This window comes from Amblyraja radiata, chromosome 16 (assembly GCF_010909765.2).
Source record: "Amblyraja radiata isolate CabotCenter1 chromosome 16, sAmbRad1.1.pri, whole genome shotgun sequence".
Lineage (NCBI taxonomy): Eukaryota > Metazoa > Chordata > Chondrichthyes > Rajiformes > Rajidae > Amblyraja > Amblyraja radiata.
Window position 1 is genome coordinate 35,802,871 of NC_045971.1, and position 20,182 is coordinate 35,823,052.

At 51.6% G+C, this 20,182-nt stretch overlaps 1 pseudogene; it reads right to left on the bottom strand.

Annotated features, from left to right (window-relative positions):
• The window catches only part of LOC116982259, a 192,100-nt pseudogene that overhangs the window by 149,129 nt on the left and 22,789 nt on the right, over window positions 1-20,182 (bottom strand).

A 20,182-nucleotide genomic window follows, 5' to 3' on the forward strand; every position in this document is an offset into this window, starting at 1 on the left:
AGTAGCCAGCTTGGAGGTTTAAGGGGAATGGGAGGAAGCCAGCTTTGGAGAGATAGGGGAATGGGAGGTGCCCATCTTGGTGGGGGTGGGGGTGGTAATGGATGTGAGGCAGCCAGCTTGGGGAGTAAGGGGTGGGTTGCAACCAGCATGGAGGAGAAAAGCATCTGAGGTATCCAGCTTGGGGAAGTAAGGAGTGGGAGGAAGCAAGCTTGAGGGTAGTAACGGATCAGAGGTATCCAGCTTGGGGAAGTAAGGAATGGGAGGGAGCCAGCTTGTGGGAGTGAAGGATGGCAGGAAGCAAGCTTGAGGGAGAACGGTATGGGAGGTAGCCTGCTTGGGGGAGTAAGGGTAGGGAGGAAGCCAGCTTGGGGGGTAGTAACGGATCTGCGAAGATTTAGTGCAGAACGAAATCCTGGAGCGCTGCGCGCAACTCCACACTCCTCCACACCACTGGATGCGCCCGTCCCACGCTACCCACACACTACCAGGTCGCGTAAATGGCGCACAAATGACGGCCAAGTGGGACAGGCCCTTAAGGGATACGAGGAAGCCAGCTTGGGTGATTAAGGGATGGGAGCCAGCCAGCTTGGAGGAGTAAGGAATGGCAGGCAGCCAACTTGCGGGTGTAATGGGTGGGAGGTAGCCGGCTTGGGGGATTAAAGGGAATGCGGGGTAGCCAGCATCGGTCATTAAGGAGAATGGATGGCGCGTTTAGGGGATTAACGGATGGCGAGTTTAGGGGATTAACGGATGGGAGCTAGTCAGTTTGAGGGGTAAGGAAAGTTTGGAAGGTAACGGTTGGGAGGCGGCCAGCTTGGGGGAGTGAGGGATGGGGGGGGGGGGGGGGGGGTGCGCCAGCTTGGTGTAGTAAATGGAATTGGTGGTTCGGGGAGTAAGGTATGGGAGGCCACAAACTTGGGGAAGTAAGTGGAATTGGAGGAAGACAGGTTCGAGGAGTAAGGATGGGAGGCGCGACCTTGGGTGGTAACGGATGGGAGGTCTAGGCAGCTTGGTGGAGTAAAAAGGATGGGAGGGAGCCAATCTGGGGGCATGATGGATGGCAGGTAGCCAGGATGGGGTAGCAAGGGATGAATGGCAGCCTGCTTGGGGGCGTAAGGGATGAGAGGCAGCCAGCTTATGGGCGATAAAAGGGATGGGAGGTAGCCTGCAGGGGGTATTAAGGGATGGGTGGTAGTCAGCTTGGGGTAATAACGGATCGGTGGTAGTCAGCTTGTGGGAGTAAGGGATGGTAGGAAGCAGGCTTGGCGGAGTATGGGATGGGAGGTAGCCAGCGTAGGGGAGTATGGGGAATGGGAGGTAGCCAACTTGGGGTAGTAACGGATCGGAGGTAGCAGATTGGTAGTAAGAGATACGAGGAAACCAGCTGGGGGGGGAGTAAGGGGGATGGGTGGTAGTTAGCCTGTTTGGGGGGAGTGAAGGATGGGAGGTAGCCAGCTTGGTAGAGTAAGGGGAAGGGGATGTGGACAGCTAGGGTGAGTAAGAGGGATGGGAGACAGACAGTTTGGGGGTGTAAAGGAAAAGGAGGTAGCCGGAATGGAGGAGTAATGGGAATGAGAGATAGCTAGCTTGGGGGTGTAAGAGATGGGAGGAATGCAGTTTGGGGGTTGGTGGTAAGCGATGGGGGCAGCCAGCTTGGGGGGTAAGTGAGGAGGTGCCTGGTGAACTCACTGTGCTGGATGTTAATTTGTGTTTATTGTGTGTTTTGTTGTTTATTATTATATGTATGGCTGCAGGCACCGAAAAGTCTGAATGACAAATAAAGGATCTAAGTCTAACCTGCCATTGTGCAGTCACGTGGGGGGTGGCATGCATCATGGGAAGAAGGTCACACAGTGCTGGAGTCACTCAGCGGATCGGGCAGCTTCTGTGGAGAGAGCGAATGTGTGACGTTTCGGGTCGAGACCCTCCTTCCGTCTGATGGGAGGTACAGAGATAAGGAAGTGTAAGGAGTAAAAACAGGGCAAATGGAATGTAGTTCAAGGGAAATGTAGAATAGATCGTTGTTAGTTGTGAGAAGGTAACATAGAAAATAGGCGCAGGAGTAGGCCATTTGGCCCTTCGAGTTCCATTCACTATGATCATGGCTGATCATCCATATATCCCCTGATTCCTCCGATATCCCTTGATTCCGCTAGTCTAAGAGCTAAATCTAACTTGAAAATCTCCAGTAAATATGCGAGTTCTGTATTTCGACTGCACATGCCCAGGTCATAGGTCATTTGCTATAAACATCTCGGCGTCTGTGCTGCTGCGTGTGTTCAGACCTGCGTTTTGTTCCAGGTCGGGTTCGAGCCTGGGTCTGCGGCTCTGTGAAGTTGCTGCTGGGCCATCCCCATCTCCTCGCGGATGTCCTGTTGGTGTCCGGGGTGGCCCTGCGCTGGCAGGCACCAACCCGGGGCAGTCCTGGGTACACGGGGTGTTGGGGGGAGGCACTGGCTCCAGTTCGGCTCTGCCTATTCCGCCGGGTTGGGTGACAGCCCTGGACTGGCGGGGCACCAGCCCGGTGCACTGGATGCCCCGGACTTGCAGCCGGCGCGGATAGTTTGGGGGTTGGGGGTAAGTGATGGGGGCAGCCAGCTTGGGGAGTAAGTGATGGGATGCAGTCAGCTTGGAGGAGAAAAGGACTGAGTTATCCAGCTTGGGAAGTAAGGAATGGGAGGTAGCCAGCATGGGGAGGGGAAGCCAACTTGGGGGAGAAAAGTGAACGGGAGATACCTAGCTTGTGGGAGTAAGGGGAATCGGAGGAAGTCAGATTGGGGGAGTATGGGATGGGAGGGAGCCATCTTGGGGGGGAGGGTAAGGAATGGGAAGAAGGCAGCTTGGGGAAGTAAAAGAAAAGGGAGGTAGCCAGCTTGGGGGTGTAAAGGATGAGAGGCTGCCAGCTTGGGGACGTAAAGGATGTGAGGCTGCCAGCTTGGGGAGTGTGGGATGGTAGTTAGCCAGCTTGGGGTGTAAGGGTAATGGGAGTTAGCCAGCTTCGGGGCAGTAAGGAAAGTGGGGGGTAGCCAGCTTGGGGGTTAACGGATGCAGGGCGGCCAGCTTGGGGGAGTAAGGATGGGATGAGAGGCCGCCTGCTTGGGGAAGGGGAATTGGAGGAAGCCAGCTTCGGGTAGTAAGCGATGGGATGAGCGAGCTTGGGTGGTAACGGATGGGTGGAAGGTAACTTGACGGAATAAAGGATGGAAGATAGCTTGGTGAAGTAAAGGATGGGAGGGAGCCAATCTGGAGGAATGATGGCTGGATGGTACCCTGCTTGGGGGAAGTAAGGGATAGGAGATAGACAGCTTGGGGTAGTAACGGATCAGAGGTAGCCGGCTTGGGGGAGTACGCGATGGTAGGAAGCCAGCTTGTGGTGTAAGGTGAATGGGAGCAAACCAGCTTGGGGGAGGACGGGATACGAGGAAGCCAGCTTGGGGGAGTAAGGGATGGGAAGCAACCAGCATGGAGGATTATGGGATGGGAGGTATCCAGCTTGGGGGAGTAATGGGTGTGAGGTTGCCAGCTTGGGGGAGTAAGGGAATCGGGAGGTAGCCAGCTTTGGGAATTAAGGAATGGGATGCAACCAGCTTGGGGGTGAAAAGTATCGGAGGTAGCAAGCTTTGCGGAGTAAGGGATACGAGGCAGGGCCAGCTGGGGGAGGGGAGGGGTGTTGTAAGGGATGGCAAGAAGGCAGCTTGGGGAAGTAAAGAATGGGAGGAAGCAGCTTGGGGGAGTAAAGAATGGGAGGTTGCCAGCTTGGGGGAGTAAGGGAATGGAAATATACAGCTTAGTGAGTAAGGGGGATGGTTGGTCACCAGCCTGGGGGAGTAATTGGAATGCTTGCTAGGCAGCTTGGGGACATAAGGGGAATGGGAGGTAGCCAGCTTGGGGAGGTAGAGGAATGGGAGGTAGCCAGCTTGGGGGGTAACGGAGTGTGGCAGCCAGCTTGGGGAGTAAGGAGAATGGGAGGTAGCCAGCTTAGGGGGTAACGGAGGGTGACAGCCAGCTTGGGGAAGTTGGGATGTGAGGAAGCCAGCTTGGTTGAGTAGGGATGGGAGGTAGCCAGCTTGAAGGGGGAGGGCTAATGGATGGGTAGAAGGAAGCTTTGGGGAGTAAAGAATGGGATGTAGCCAGTGTGGGAGATTAAGGGGAATGCGACGTAGCCGGCTTGGTGGAGTAAGGGGAATGGGAGGTAGACAGCTTGGGTGAGTAAGAGGAATAGGAGGTAGCCAGCTTGGGGAAGTAAGGGGTGGGAGGTAGACAGCTTGAGCGAGTAAGGGGTGGGAGGTAGACAGCTTGAGCGAGTAAGGGGAATGGGAGGTAGTCTGCTTGTGGGGTAATGGGTGGCAGGTAGCCAGCTTGGGGGAGTAATCGGTGGCAGGTGGGCAACTTGGGGGAGTAAGGGGAATGGGAGGCATCCAACCTGGGAATAAGGGATGGTATGCAGCCAGCATGGGGGAGTAAGGGCTGACAGGAAGCCTCCTTGGGGGAATTGAAGGTTGGGAGGTACCCAGTTTGGGGAAGTAAAGGGCAGGAGGCAGACAGCTAAAGTGAGCAAGAGAAATGGGAGGTATGCAGTTTGGGGGAGTATGGGGAAGGGGAGGTAGACTGTTTGGGATGTAAGATGAGTGAGAGGTAGCCAGCTTCGGGGTGTAAGGATATCCGTAATGCAACTATGGTTTCCAGAGATAACGATTCGATTGCATCTGTAGGCGCCGTGGAATAAATAATGCCCAGCTGTGATTAAACTTTGCAACAAATGACTCTGATTTGAAACACGTGTTGGGACTGACTTCGACCAGTCAGAAAGATGGATTCAATTGTAAACCTTGGCGAGTCAAAGGCACAAGAAGGGCGAGGTTTTAGCACCATGGCCAGAGACAGCGCCCTGGCGGAGACACAGAGAAAGGAAAGCATCAAGCACGAAATGGACATGGTACAAGCTGGTCTGGTACCGGGTGAGCCTTTGTTACTGTAGGTGGTTATGCATGCAACCAAATATGTAGCTACCTCATTACCATTTGACACTCCCACCTTAGGTAGTGTAACTGTAGTATCTACATGCACCCTCCCCCTCTTGGTTCCAGTACGTGTGTAGACCAGTTGTGGTCAGTGCTGGGACGTGTGGATGTAGTGTCTTAATAAAGACTTAGTGAAGGACTAAGGACCACGTCTAAAAACCTTTACATGGTGTCAGAACCGTTTAATCTGCGCCTCTCGTATATCGGGTTTTATTTTGCTTTTTGAGTGTGTGTGTAGTGATGGCTTCGTCTTGTCGCAAGCCTTCCCCGTTAGTCTTTGACGCCGACATCGCGGAGCGATGGGACACGTTCGTCATGGACTACACCCATTATGTGACTATTGCACACCGTAATGACCCTGCTGCTGTCAAAGCATCGCTGCTATTGAACCTTGCTGGGCCTGATGCCATGAGGCGGGCTAAGTCGTCTGTGTACAGTCCAGCGGTCCTGGGCGAAGATGACCAGATTGCTGAGCCAGCCGAGTCTCCTGACGACCTGGTATGTCTGTTGAGGAAGTTTACTGAAATTTGTGACCTTCCCTCGAACCGCATTTTGGAGCGGGCAAGGTTTTTTTCTCGCAAGCAACAGCCTGAGGAACCTGTGGAATGTTTCATTGCCGACCTCCGCTATCTAGCTCAGCGCTGTCGTTTTGGTGAGTTGTGTGACCAGCTCACGCGGGGCATGTTAGTTACTGGCATGTTAGACCAGAAGTTGCGGGCTGATTTATTACGGAGGCCTGACCTCACGTTGAACGAAGCTGTGCATGCTTGTCGCATTGCTGAGGTTGTTACTCCGTTTCGTGGGGAGAGAGGATCTGGGAACCGTGCCGTTAGCGTGGCTGCTCTGTCTGTGCCGCGGCGTCCACCGAACAGTTTTAAACCACAGCCTCGCCCAGCTCCTGCCCCATGCCATCAGAGTGCCAGGAAGTGCCCCAATTGTGGGTATGGACATTTGCCACAGTCTCTGTGCCCTGCTAATGGAAAAGCCTGCAACTATTGCAGAAAACAGAACCACTTTGACACCTGTGGGGAGGGTAACTTTCCACTGCAAGCTACAGAAGACATCTCGTGACCTGTCTTTTTTTGTGTTGGATTGTGATTGTGTGCCTCTGCTGAGCAATCAAGCATGCCAGGATCTGGGTCTGGTTGCTTTCGACAGCACAGTCCATGAGCTGAGTGTGGTGCTGGACCCTGTCTCTGAATACCCTGACCTCTTCGATGATCAGCGCGGTAAGCTGCCGCTTGTATATAAAATTACTACTGATTCCTCCATAACTCCTGTGTGCCGTCCGCCTCATAGGGTCTCTTTCGCGATGAAAGACAAAGTTAAAGCGATGCTGGACAGAATGGTAAATTTGGGGGTGCTAGAAGCTATCAGTAAGCCCACTATATAATAACCATATAACAATTACAGCACGAAAACAGGCCATCTCGACCCTTCTAGTCCGTGCCGAACACATAATCTCCCCTAGTCCCATATACCTGCGCTCAGACCATAACCCTCCATTCCTTTCCCATCCATATAACTATCCAATTTATTTTTAAATGATAAAAACGAACCTGCCTCCACCACCTTCACTGGAAGCTCATTCCACACAGCTACCACTCTCTGAGTAAAGAGGTCCCCCCTCATGTTACCCCTAAACTTCAGTCCCTTAATTCTCAAGTCATGTCCCCTTGTTTGAATCTTCCCTACTCTCAGTGGGAAAAGCTTATCCACGTCAACTCTGTCTATCCCTCTCATCATTTTAAAGACCTCTATCAAGTCCCCCCTTAACCTTCTGCGCTCCAAAGAATAAAGCCCTAACTTGTTCAACCATCACCCACTAGCTGGGTGTCTACGATGGTTGCCACTATACAAAAAGGGAAGAATGAAATACGGGTCTGCATCAACCCGAAGGACTTGAACACTGCCATTAAGCGGCCCCATTACCCTATAATCCGATTATATCCGAAGAGGCTCTCCCCGCCTCATGAGGGATGGCGCCTGCCTGCGGCGACTTTTGCGGAGCTCCGGAAAATAAAAGGCTCAACTACAACTTCCAACAACTTACCTGGATCAGAAAAACGGCAGAAATCGGTGCCGTTTCGGACAAGCTGCTGGAGCACCTCAAGGCTCTCGCAATTTCGCGAACTCCCGCAGCTGCGGGAACCCCGGACTTTAAACTTTCCCACGCTGGCTGTGGAACTCCCGACCCGACTGTGGATCACAGGTACTGTACCTTGAAACGCCGGGATGACCCCCAGAGCCGACGGGCTGGATCTCCCAGCAACGACGGAGCTGGAGCTGCCGACTTTGAGGGAACCCCCGTTCGTTACGGAGCTGGAGCTGCCGTCTGTGAGGGAATCCCCGTTCCAGCGCAGGTCCGCAGAAACAGCAGGTACAGCAAGTACAGTACCTGGAAACAAAGGGGAAGCCTCCATTGTGTCCGGAAACGTGGCCGTCGGGCAGGACTTCAGGTCAGAATGAAGCGCAGGGGACTTCGGCCCCCTCTCCCAACTATCCTACTGGCTAATGTACAGTCCCTTGAAAACAAAGTGGAGGACTTAAGGGCAAGACTGCTTTATCAAAGGGAGCTGAGGGAATGCTCTGTGTTCTGTTTCACAGAGACATGGCTCACCCCCAGCTCCCCAGACTCAGCGGTCCAGCCTGAAGGGTTCTCCATCCACCGCATGGACCGTACCCTGGCATCTGGGAAAGGGAGAGGAGGGGGCGTCTGCCTCATGGTCAACTCTGCGTGGTGTTCCGACGTGGCAGTTCTGTCCAACTCCTGCTCTCCACACATCTAACATCTGGCGGTGAAGTGCCGTCCCTTCTACCTCCCGAGAGAATTCACCTCCGTTATCGTGACCGCGGTCTACATCCCACCCCAGGCAGACGTCCGTCTGGCACTGGAGGAGCTGCACGCCGTGGTCAACAAACACCAGACGTCTTACCCCGAGGCATTTACCACCATTGCTGGGGACTTCAATAAGGCGAACCTCAAGAAATCACTCCCCAACTTCCACCAACATGTCTCCTGCTGCACCAGAGGACCTAACACCCTCGACCACTGCTACACCACCATCAAGAATGCCTATCGTTCTATCCCTCGCCCTCACTTCGGTAAGTCCGACCATACCGCGGTGCTGCTTCTTCCTGCCTACAAGCAGCAATTAAAGAGCGCACCCCCAGAAGTGAGGACAGCACACAGCTGGTCGGGGGGGGGGGGGGGGGGGGGGCAGAAGAACAACTCCAGGACTGTTTGGAGTCTGTAGACTGGGCAATGTTCAAGGACTTGGCAACGGACTTGAACGAATATGCCACAGTCGTTACAGACTTCATAAAGAAATGTGTGGAGGACTGCATCCCTACAAAAACATTCCGAGTGTTTCCCAATCAGAAACCTTGGATGAACTTTGAGATCCACACTCTCCTGAAGTCCAGACACAGGGCATTCACATCCAAAGATACAGTGGCCTACATGAAGACCAGATACGACCTTGGTAAGGCCATCAAAAAGGCCAAAAGGGACTTCTGCTCCAAACTGGAGGACGAGACAGATGTTCGGCAGCTGTGGCAGGGTCTGAATGCAATCACCTCCTACAAGGCAAAACCAGGAGGCAGCTCGAATGCCGGTGTAACATCACTCCCTGACGAGCTCAATGCGTTTTACGCACGCTTTGACAGGGAGAATACTGATGTGCCTTCCCGATCCCCCATTCGCTGTGATGGCATTTCAGTCTCAGTCACAGAGGCCGATGTCAGGAAATCCTTCAGAGGGGTGAACCCCCGAAAAGCACCTGGACCTGATGGTATACCCGGCCGTGTTCTAAAAACCTGTGCGGACCAACTGGCGGGAGTTTTAACGGACATTTTCAACCTCTCACTTCTGAGGTCTGAGGTCCCCACCTGCTTTAAAAGGGCATCAATTATACCGGTGCCCAAGAAGAGTAAGGTGACGTGCCTCAATGACTATCGACCAGTGGCACTAACGCCGGTGGTGATGAAGTGCTTTGAGAGGTTGATCATGGAGCAAATCAACTCCTACATCGACAAAAACCTGGACCCACTGCAGTTCGCGTACCGCCACAACAGATCAACGGTGGATGCGATCTCGCTGGCCCTCCACTCCGCACTGGACCACTTGGACAACAAAAACTCATATGTCAGGCTGTTATTCATTGATTACAGCTCGGCATTTAACACAATCATCCCCTCCAAACTGGTTACCAAACTCGCAGAACTGGGTCTCTGCGCATCCCTCTGCAACTGAATCCTCGACTTCCTCGTCCACAGACCACAGTCTGTTCGTATTGGTGGAAATGTGTCAGCCTCAATAACAATCAGCACGGGAGCACCTCAAGGCTGCGTGCTCAGCCCCCTGCTGTACTCACTCTATACCCATGACTGCGTAGCGAACCACAGTGCGAACTCCATCATCAAGTTCGCTGACGACACCTCTATTGTGGGGCGTATCACTGATGGGGATGAGTACAGAAGAGAGACCGAGCAACTGTCCATATGGTGCCAGCGCAATAACCTGGCCCTTAACACCAGCAAAACCAAGGAACTGATTGTGGACTTTGGAAGGAGTAGGAGGGGGACCCACAGCCCCATTTATATCAACGGGTCGATGGTTGAAAGGGTCAAGAACTTCAAATTCCTGTGGGTGCACATCTCTGATGATCTTTCCTGGTCCGAGAACACTAACGCAATTATCAAAAAAGCTCATCAGCGCCTCTACTTCCTGAGAAGATTACGGAGAGTCGGATTGTCAAGGAAGACTCTCTCTAACTTCTACAGGTGCACAGTCGAGAGCATGCTGACCGGTTGCATCGTGGCTTGGTTCGGCAATTTGAGCGCCCTGGAGAGGAAAAGACTACAAAAAGTAGTAAACACTGCCCAGTCCATCATCGGCTCTGACCTTCCTTCCATCGAGGGGATTTATCGCAGTCGTTGCCTCAAAAAGGCTGGCAGTATCATCAAGGACCCACACCATCCTGGCCACACACTCATCTCCCTGCTACCTTCAGGTAGAAGGTACAGGAGCCTGAAGACTGCAACAACCAGGTTCAAGAGTAGCTACTTCCCCTCAGCCATCAGGCTATTAAACCTGGCTCGGCCAAAACTCTGATTATTAGCAACCACTTTCTGTTATTTGCACTACCAGTTTATTTATTCATGTGTGTATATATTTATATCATGGTATATGGACACATTTATCTGTTTTGTAGTAAATGCCTACTATTTTCTGTGTGCTCAAGCAAAGCAAGAATTTCATTGTCCTATACAGGGACACATGACAATAAACTCACTTGAACTTGAACTTGAACTTGAGGATGTTGCGGCCCAGGTTGGTCAAGCCACCGTATTCTCAGTTCTCGATGCTAGGAGTTCCTTTTGGCAGGTTCCACTGCACAGGGAGTCAACTGACTTGACAGCTTTTGCAACGCCATTTGGGAGGTACAAGTTTTTAAGAATGCCTTTTGGGATAAGCTCGGCGAGCGATGTCTTCCAGCGCTCCATGGAGCAATTGTTTGCCGGGCTGCCATGTTCCATCATTGTCGATGATATCCTCGTGTATGGTCGGGATGTCACGGAACACGACCGAAATCTCCGACGGGTCCTCGACCGGGTTCGCCAGATAAACCTCAAGCTGAACCCGTCCAAGTGTAGGTTCCGGTTGTCTGAAGTGTCGTATGTCGGCCACATCTTTACCTCTCGTGGCCTGAAGCCTGACCCAACAAAAACTGCTGCCATCTCCGAGTTCCCTGCACCTGTTGATGTCGCTGGCCTGCAGCGGTTTCTCGGTATGGTAAATTATCTGGGTAAATTTGTTCCGCGTCTAAGTGAGCTCAGTGCGCCGCTGCGCCTCCTGACAAAGAAGGATGTTGCCTGGTCGTGGAGTCCGCAGCACCAACAGTCGTTTGACACTTTGAAAAAAATGCTGTTCAGCACTCCGGTTCTCCGGTTTTTCGATCTCCGACTACCAATTGTGGTGACCTGCGATGCCTCTCGTTTTGGTCTCGGTGCAGCCTGCATGCAGCTATATGATGGAGATTCTCTGCAGCCTGTCTCGTTTGCCTCTCGTACCATGACGGACACTGAGCAAAGGTATGCCCAAATTGAGAAGGAGCTCCTTGCTGTGGTGTTTGCGTGCTCTAAGTTCCGGGACTTTCTCTTTGTGGTTCGGTTCACGATGGAAACAGACTACCAGCCGCTGGTTACGATATTAAACAAACATATTCATGCTGCCCCGGCCCGTCTGCAGCGGATGATGCTGCAGCTACAGCGGTTCGATTTCAACATTGTGTATAGGAGGGGTACCGAGATGCATGTTGCCGATGCTCTGTCGAGGGCACCTCGGTCCTCCTGTGCCCAGCATCCATACGAGCAGGAGGACCTGCACGTTCTGAATGTGAATTTTGTTCCTTCAAAGCTGCTGCGGTGCCTGCTCGAGCACACTGCTGCCGACCCTGACTTGCAGCAGCTGTCTGCTGTCATTCTGCGCGGGTGGCCCCGCAAGCATGCCTCTCAGCCTGCTGGCGTGCGCCCCTTCTTCCTGGTTCGGGATGAGCTTGTGGTTCGGGAGGGTATCGTCGTGAAAGGTCACAAGGTGGTGATCCCTGCCTCACTCTATGATGCTTACTACTCTGCTGCTCATTTGGGGCATCCGGGCGCTGACGCTATCGTTGCTCATGCTCAAGGGCAGTACTATTGGCCTGCCATGGCCAAGTATATCAAGGCTCGAGTGGCGGCGTGCTCCGAGTGCAACTCCGTGGCCCCTCACCAGCAGCGGCAGCCCCTGTTGCAGCAGCCGGCCCCCGACATGCCCTGGTCTTCACTGGCTGCAGATATTTTTGAGTGGCGTGGGAAGCACTACCTGGTGTTGGTGGACTCGTATTCATCCTGGTTTGAAGTGGACCTTCTTCCCAACATCACATCGGAGATGGTCATCGGCAAGTTGCGACGTCATTTTGCTGTCTTTGGTTCCCCGGTCAAGCTCCAGACTGACAACCGCCGTCAATTTACTAGCGCCGAATTTGCTGCCTTCGCTACGAAATGGAACTTTACTCACTTTACTAGCAGCCCTGAATTCCCTCAGAGTAACGGACTGGCTGAACGTGCTGTGCGCAGCGCGAAGACGTTGCTGGAGCAGTCTCGCTTGTCAAACTGCGATTTTTATCAGGGACTGTTAAATCTGCGAAACGTGTCTAGAGACGGTGTTTTGGGTTCACCTGCTCAGCGGCTCATGTCCCGTGTCCTCCGGCCGCCAATGCCGATCGCTCAGCAGTCGCTTGTGCCGGTGGTACGCCACCCTGATGCGGTCCACCGCCGTATTTCTCAACGCCACGAAATCCAGCGCCGGTCCCACGACAAGTCTTGCCGCCCCCTCCCCCCCCCCCCCCCCCCCTCACGACGGGTCAGGTTGTCCGTTTGCAGTCACCTACCGGGTTTTCCAAGCTTGCCACTGTAGTAGGAGTGGCGGACTCACCCCGTTCCTATTTAGTAGACTACGAGGGCATTGTGTACCGTCGCAGTCGCCAACATCTGTTAGCTGTCCGGGAGCCTGCGCCTCCGCTTCCATTCCCGGAGCCTCCCTCTCCGTGGCTCGACTCTCCTCCTCGGATTGTGCCGCCTAGTCCTGTTGTTGTTCGTGCCCCTACCGCGCCTCTAACGGTGCCTCCGAGTTCCGCCCCCCGGCTGGCACGTCTCCTCCACGTCTTTCGCCTACTGATTCTGATTCTCCTCCTGATTATTATTATTATTATTATTATTATTCTTCTTCTTCTTCTTCTTCTTCTTCTTCTTCTTCTTCTTCTTCTTCTTCTTCTTCCTCTTCCTCTTCCTCTTCCTCTTCCTCCTCCTCCTCCTCCTCCTCCTCCTCCTCCTCCTCCTCCTCCTCCTCCTCCTCCTCCTCCTCCTCCTCCTCCTCCTCCTCCTCCTCCTCTCCTCCTCCTCCTTCCCCCTCCCCCCCCCCCCCTTCACCCTCTCCTCCTTCCCCCTCCCCGCCCCCCCCCCCCCCCCCCCCCCCCCCCTCTCCTCTCCCCCCCTCCCTCCTCTCCCCTCCCCTCACCCTCCCCCTCCCCCTCCCCCTCCCCCTCCCCCTAAGATGATAGGGAGAGGAGAGGGGAGGGAGAGGAGAGGGGGAGAGGTTGGGGATGAGGGGGGAGAGGAGAGGGGGGAGAGAGGAGCAGGGGGAGAGAGGAGAGTGGGGAGAGGAGAGAGGGGGAGAGGAGAGACGAGGGGGGAGAGGAGAGAGGAGGGGGAGGAGAGGAGGGGGCGAGAGAGGAGGGGGGAGATTAGAGGGGGTGATGGCGAGAGGGGGATGGGGAGATATGTGGGGAGAGAGGTGGGGAGAGAGGTGGGGAGAGAGAGGAGAGAGATCGAGAGAAAGGGAGAGAGACGGGGGGGAGAGAGAGTGGGATAGGGAGAGAGAGAGGTGGGGAGAGAGAGGAGGGGGGAGAGAGAGGTGACTTTTTATTTCAACCGAAACCCCCCAAACAACCATTTGCAGGCAATGCTTTTTTCCCCTCAAACTAACCATATTTTCATTTTCAAACCACATTATGGGTACTCACAGCTGTGGTGACATTTGTTCAGTGTCATTCAGAGCTCTGATTGAGGCACACCACTTGCAGAGACTGATTGAGGCACACCACTTGCAGAGACTGATTGAGGCACACCACTTCCAGAGACTGATTGAGGCACACCACTTCCTGGTTTTATAGTCCCTCCCCCTCCCTCCAGCAGGGGCAGCAGAGAGAATGGGGAATTTTGTAAAAACATTAATATCTCTGTCATTTTTCATCGACCGGAAAATTCCTCGGCGCGCATGCGGCGGAGGGGGGCTCTGAGCGAGGTGGCCAAAAATGACGGCTGTAGGTGGCGGCGTTCTCTCGGAAATCGCAGCACAGATAGCCAAAAGCAGTCAAGAACAGAGATTTAGTAATATAGATAGCTGGGGTCCCAGCACTGAGCCTTGCGATACCCCACTAGTCACTGCCTGCCATTTTGCAAAGGACCCGTTTACTACTGCTCTTTGCTTCCTGTCTGCCAGCCAGTTCTCTATCCACATCAATACTGAACCCCCAATACTGTGTGCTTTAAGTTTGCATACTAATCTCTTATGTGGGACCTTGTCGAAAGCCTTCTGAAAGTCCAGATATAACACATCTACTGGTTCTCCCTTATCCACTCTATTAGTTACATCCTCGAAAAATTCTATAAGATTCGTCAGACATGATTTACCTTTCATAAATCCATGCTGACTTTGTCCTATGAATTCATCACTTTCCAAATGTGCTGCTATCCCATCTTTAATAACTGACTCCGGAATTTTCCCTACCACTGATGTTAGACTAACTGGTCTGTAATTACGTTTTCTCTCTCCCTCCCTTTTAAAAAAATGGGGTTACATTAGCAACCCTCCAGTCATCAGGAACTACTCCACAATCTAAAGAATTTTGAAAAATTATCACTAATCCATCCACTATTTCTGCGGCTACTTCCTTAAGTATCCTGGGATGCAACTTATCTGGCCCTGGGGATTTATCGGCCTTTAATCCATTCAATTTACCGAACACCACTTCCCAGCTTTCCTGGATTTCACTCAGTTCCTCCATCTCATTTAACCCCTGGTCCCTTGCTATTTCCGGCAGATTATTTATGTCTTCCTTAGTGAAGACAGAACCAAAGTAGTTATTCAATTGGTCTGTCATGTCCTTGTTCCCTATGATCAATTCGCCTGTTTCTGACTGCAAGGGACCTATATTTGTTTTAACTAATCTTTTCCTCTTCACATATCTATAAAAACTTTTGCAATCAGTTTTTATGTTCCCTGCCAGATTAAAATTGTGATGATTTGTTAATTCATCATGGCTGAAGCAGGTGGGCTCACTTCTGACTATGCTTTACTGTGGACATTTAAACAGGAAAAGTAAACTTTCTTTATTAACAATGAACGACCCAGAGAAAGGAGAATGTTACTCCTGGAAGTTCATAGTCACAGCATGGAAACAGCCCAACAAGGAAACAGGCCTTCCTTCGGCCAAACTTGCCCACACCGACCAACATGCCCCGTATACACTAGTCCCACCCCGACCAACATGCCCCATCTACACTAGTCCCACCCCGACCAACATGCCCCATCTACACTAGTCCCACCCCGACCAACATGCCCCATCTACACTAGTCCCACCTGCCCGCGTTTGGCCCATATCCCTCCAAACCTGTCCTATCCAAGTGTCTCTTAAACGTTGTGATAGTCGCTGCCTCAACTACCACCTCCGGCAGCTCATTCCATACACCCACCACCCTCTGTGTGGAAAAGTTGCCCCTCAGATTGACATTATTAATGTGAACCATTTGTGCACAACTCTGCTGGTGTGAGTAATAAATGAAATGATAGATAGAAAATATACACAGTGGTGCAGCGGTAGAGTTGCTGCCTCACAGCGCCAGAGACCCGGGTTCCATCCTGAATACGGGTGCTGTCTGTACGGGATTTGCATGTTCTTCCCGTGACCTGCGTGGGTTTTCTCCGGGTGCTCCGGTTTCCTTACGCATTCCAAAGACCTGCTGGTTTGTAGGTTAATTGACTTCTGTAAAATTGTCCTTAATGTGTGTAGGATGGAGCTAGTGTACGGGGTGATGACTGGTCGGCGATGACTCGTTGGGCCAAAGGGCCTGTTACCGCGCAGTATCTCTAAAATCTAAACAATACCCACAGATTCACCACCCTACGGCAAAAGAAATCCCTCATCTCATGTCTAAAGGCATGGGTGGGAAAGGCAGAGAGGGTGAGGGGCCAGACGCAGGCATGTGGGACTAACTTCGATAGGTATGGCTGTGTGTTTCTGTGCTGTGGGACTGACGGGGCTCAACAGGGTAGTAGTTTGATGCTTCAGCCTGCAGCAACCCAGGAGAACTGTGTACCAGATGCTTCATTAGTTTGTTGTTCTGCACATCGATCGGGAGGTGATGAAATCGCCCGTTCACACGCAGCCGTCAGAGCAAACAGTGTACATACGGTTATGACAAATGCAATATCCAGTGCAGAACAGTGCAAGATTGGGTTGCAGAAAGCCGGGGCAGCACGGACGAGGGGACAAAGGGCTTGTCTCTGGGCAAGGTGACAACCGACGCTGTCTGTGTGGAGTTTGCTTGCTTCACCCTCCGTGGTGGACCGGGTGCGGGTCGGGGCAGGGGAGACGAGCTCAGCCGTCGAAGCCTCAATCCATGCTCAGCCTTCCTCCCGCGCATCCTAGCCCTGATGGGCCAAGTGCCGCCGCCTTCCTCCCCAGGCATCAACCAAGAGGAAAAACACAGACCAAACCTCTTCCAACCAACCGAATCCCTCAGGGAATGCCCCTGTCCTGTCTTTGAAATCAAGCCATAACAATAGTGCACGATCAGTCAGCATTATCGTTTTTAAATATACAGACGAAAGCTGATCAAGTTCAATTTGGAATTTATTGTCACATCCACCAATTAAGGTACAGTGATATTTGAGTTACCGCACAGCCATACTGAGTAAAAAGCAACAAGACACACAGCCACATAAAATAAAATCTAACATAAACATCCAACACAACGGAATCCACATTCCTCACTGTGATGGAAGCAAATAAAGTTCAATCATCTTCCCCTTTTGTTCACCCGTGGTCGGGGCTGTTGAACCCTCCGCAGTCGCCGCTTGCTGCCGATACACAACATAAAAGTCCCTTTAAACTTCCATGATCCAAAGACATCCTCATGAAGAAGGCCTATGCTTGAACAGCTATCCAGCCAGAAGATGCGAAAGCATTGCGGGAGTTTGCGATATGTCCTTGAAGCATGAAAGAAATGACTACCCACTTAGACCACATGCAAGAAATGAATGTTGTTAGCAATATGAAAATGATCACTCTAAAACTGCCCTATAGACTTAGAGAAAAGATAAAGCTGGTCTGTTAGAGGAAAATGAGAACCGAGAGGCCATGCTTCCTGATCTGGTGAACTTCATAGAAAAGGAAGTACGGTTCATGTCAAATTTACGCTATGGGAATATTCAAGATCCTAAACCAATAGCAACTGTCAAAGGTTCTACCTTTACTAAAAGAAAAAGAAGATCAGCACTTAAGGGAAGTAGTTTTGTTTCCGCTGTAAATACCTGCAGAAACTAAACGCCAAAAGGAAGAAGTTACATCTAATGTTAAGCCAAGACAGTTCTGCTTGTCATCCAGCGAGAAGAAGACAGAGGAATGACAAAGAGATGGCCCACGAGGGAAGGGAAGGGGGGCTGTTGATGACTGGTCAGCTCGGACCTTGCATCCCATCCCAAGAATGGACACCACATTCTTGACAGGGCAAAGGAGAGCTTGTAATAGGAACACTTCTCCATCCGTTTCTCACCACGGATGGCCGACCTGCTGAGTTTACCGGTACTTTGGTGGGGAATGGACAGGCGATGTGTCGGGTCTGGGCCCTTCTTTGGACTGATGGAGTCGGGGGAGAAAGCTGGAAAAAAGAGATGCAGTTGGGACAGATTAGGATGGGGGAGTTTCCTTAATTTGGAGAATTCAATGTTCATGTCATTGGGCTGTAAGCTATGAGGTGCTGTTCCTCCAGATTGCGTGTCACCTCACTGGCAATGTAGGAGGCCCAGGACAGAAACATCAGTGTGGGAGTGGGAAGGGGAGTTAAATTGGTTGGCAACCGGGAGATCCAGCAGGCCTTGGAGGACTGAGCACACGTGTAGGGTGAAATGCACGCCTAGTCCTGATACAATAGACATTAAACAAGAGACAATAGGTGCAGGAGTAGGCCATTTGGCCCTTGAACCAGCACCACCATTCAATGTGATCATGGGTGATCATCCACAATCAGTACCCCGTTCCTGCCTTCTCGCCATATCCCCTGACTCCGCTATCTTTAAGACCCCTATCTGGTTCTCGCTTGAAAGTATCCAGAGAACCGGCCTCCTGAGGCAGATAATTCCACAGACTCACAACTCACTGTGTTAAAAAGTGTTTCCTCATCTCCGTTCTAAAAGGCTTCCCCCTTATTCTTAAACTGTGGCCCCTGGTTCTGGACTCCCCCAACATCGGGAACATGTTTCGTGCCTTTAGCTTGTTCAAACCCTTAATAATCCTCTACGTTTAAAAAAGATATCCTCTCATCCTTCTAAACTCCAGAGTGTACAAGCCCAGCCACTCAATTCTCTCAGTATATGACTTCCGCCAGGCCCTATACAACTGCAGAAGGACCTATTTGCTCTGATACTCAACAGCTCGTTATGAAGACCAACATGCCATTCGCTTTCTTCACTGCCTGCTGTACGTGCATGCTTACTTTCAGTCACTGATGAACAAGGACCCCCCAGATACCGTTGTACTTCCGCATTTCCCAACTTGACACCATTTAGATAATAACCTGCCTTCCTGTTTCTGCTACCAAAGTGGATAACCTCACATTTATCCACATTAAACTGCATCTACCATGCATCTGCCCATGCACCCAACCTGTCCAAGTCGCCCTGCATTCTCATAGCATCCTCCTCACAGTTCACAGTGCCACCCAGCTTTGTGTCATCTGCAAATTTGCTAATGTTACTTTTAAATCTCTACATTGATGTATATTGTAAATAGCTGCGGTCCCAGCACCGAGCCTTGCGCCACCCCACTAGTCACTGCCTGCCATTCTGAAAGGGACTCATTAATCCATACTCTTTGTTTCCTGTCTGCCAACCAATTTTCTATCCATGTCAGCACTCTACCCCAATACCCTAATTTTGCCCACTAATCTCCCATGTGGAACCTTATCAAATGCTTTCTGAAAGTCCTGGTACACTACATCCACTGGCTCTCCCTTGTCCATTTTCCTAGTTACATCCTCAAAAAATTCCAGAAGATTAGTCAAGCGTGATTTCCCCTTCGTAAATCCATACTGACTCGGACCGATCCTGTTACTGCTATCCAACTGTGCGGCTATTTCATCTTTTGTAATTGACTCCAGCAGCTTCCCCACCACCGATGTCACGCTAACTGGTCTATAATTCCGTTTTCTCTCTCCCACCTTTCTAAAAAGTGGGATAACATTAGCTACCCTCCAATCCACAGGAACTGATCCTGAGTCTATAAAACATTGGAAAATGATCACAAATGCGTCCACAATTTCTAGAGCCACTTCCCTGGGATGCAGACCGTCAGGCCCTGGGGATTTATCAGCTTGCAGTCCCATCAGTCTATCCAACACCATTTCCTGCCTAATGTGGATTTCCTTCAGTTCCTCCATCATCCCAGATCCTCTGGCCACTCGTACATCAGGTAGATTGTTTGTGTCCTCCTTAGTGAAGACAGAACCAAAGTACCTGTTCAACTCATCTGCCATTTCCTTGTTCCCCATAATAAATTCACCTTTTTCCGTCTTCAACAGTCCAACTTTGGCCTAAATAATGTTTTCCTCTTCACAAACCTAAAGAAGGAACAGCAGATGCCAGCTTACAAAGAGAGACGCAATCTCCTGGAGTAACTTGCACACTGGAGAGCATGGACAGGCAACATTCTAGGTCAGGACCCTTCTTCAGACTGCTTGGTGTGGGGGGGGGGGGGGGGAGAAAGTTGGAAAGGAGAGGTGGGAGTGGTCACCTAAGATTCTTTTCCCTCCACAGATGCGGCCTGACCCACTGAGTTCCTCCACCACTTTAGCGGGAATGGACAGCCAATGTTTTGAGTCAGGACCCTTCTTCAGACTGATTGGAGAAAGTGGGGGGAGGAAGCTGGAAAAGAGAGATGGGGGCTGGACAAAGCCTGGCAAGTGACAGGTGAACACAAAATGCTGGAGTAACAACGGGACAGGCAGCATCTCTAGAGAGAAGGAAGGGGTGACATTTCAGGTTGAGACCCTTCTTCAGAAGTGATAGGTGGGTATAGGCGAGGGAACACAAGATACTGCAGATGCTGGAATCTTGCATAGAACACAATTTAGTTAGATGTACTGAATCTCTTGCCCAGAGCGGGGGAATCGAGGATCAGATGGCATGGGTTCAAGGTGAAGGGGAAAAGATTTAAAAGGAAACTGTGGGGTAACTTTTTCACACAGAGGGTGGTGGGAGTATGGGACAAACTGTCAGAGGAGGTAGTTGAAGCTGTGACTATCTCAAGAAACAGTAGGACAGTTGCATGGATAGGACAAAT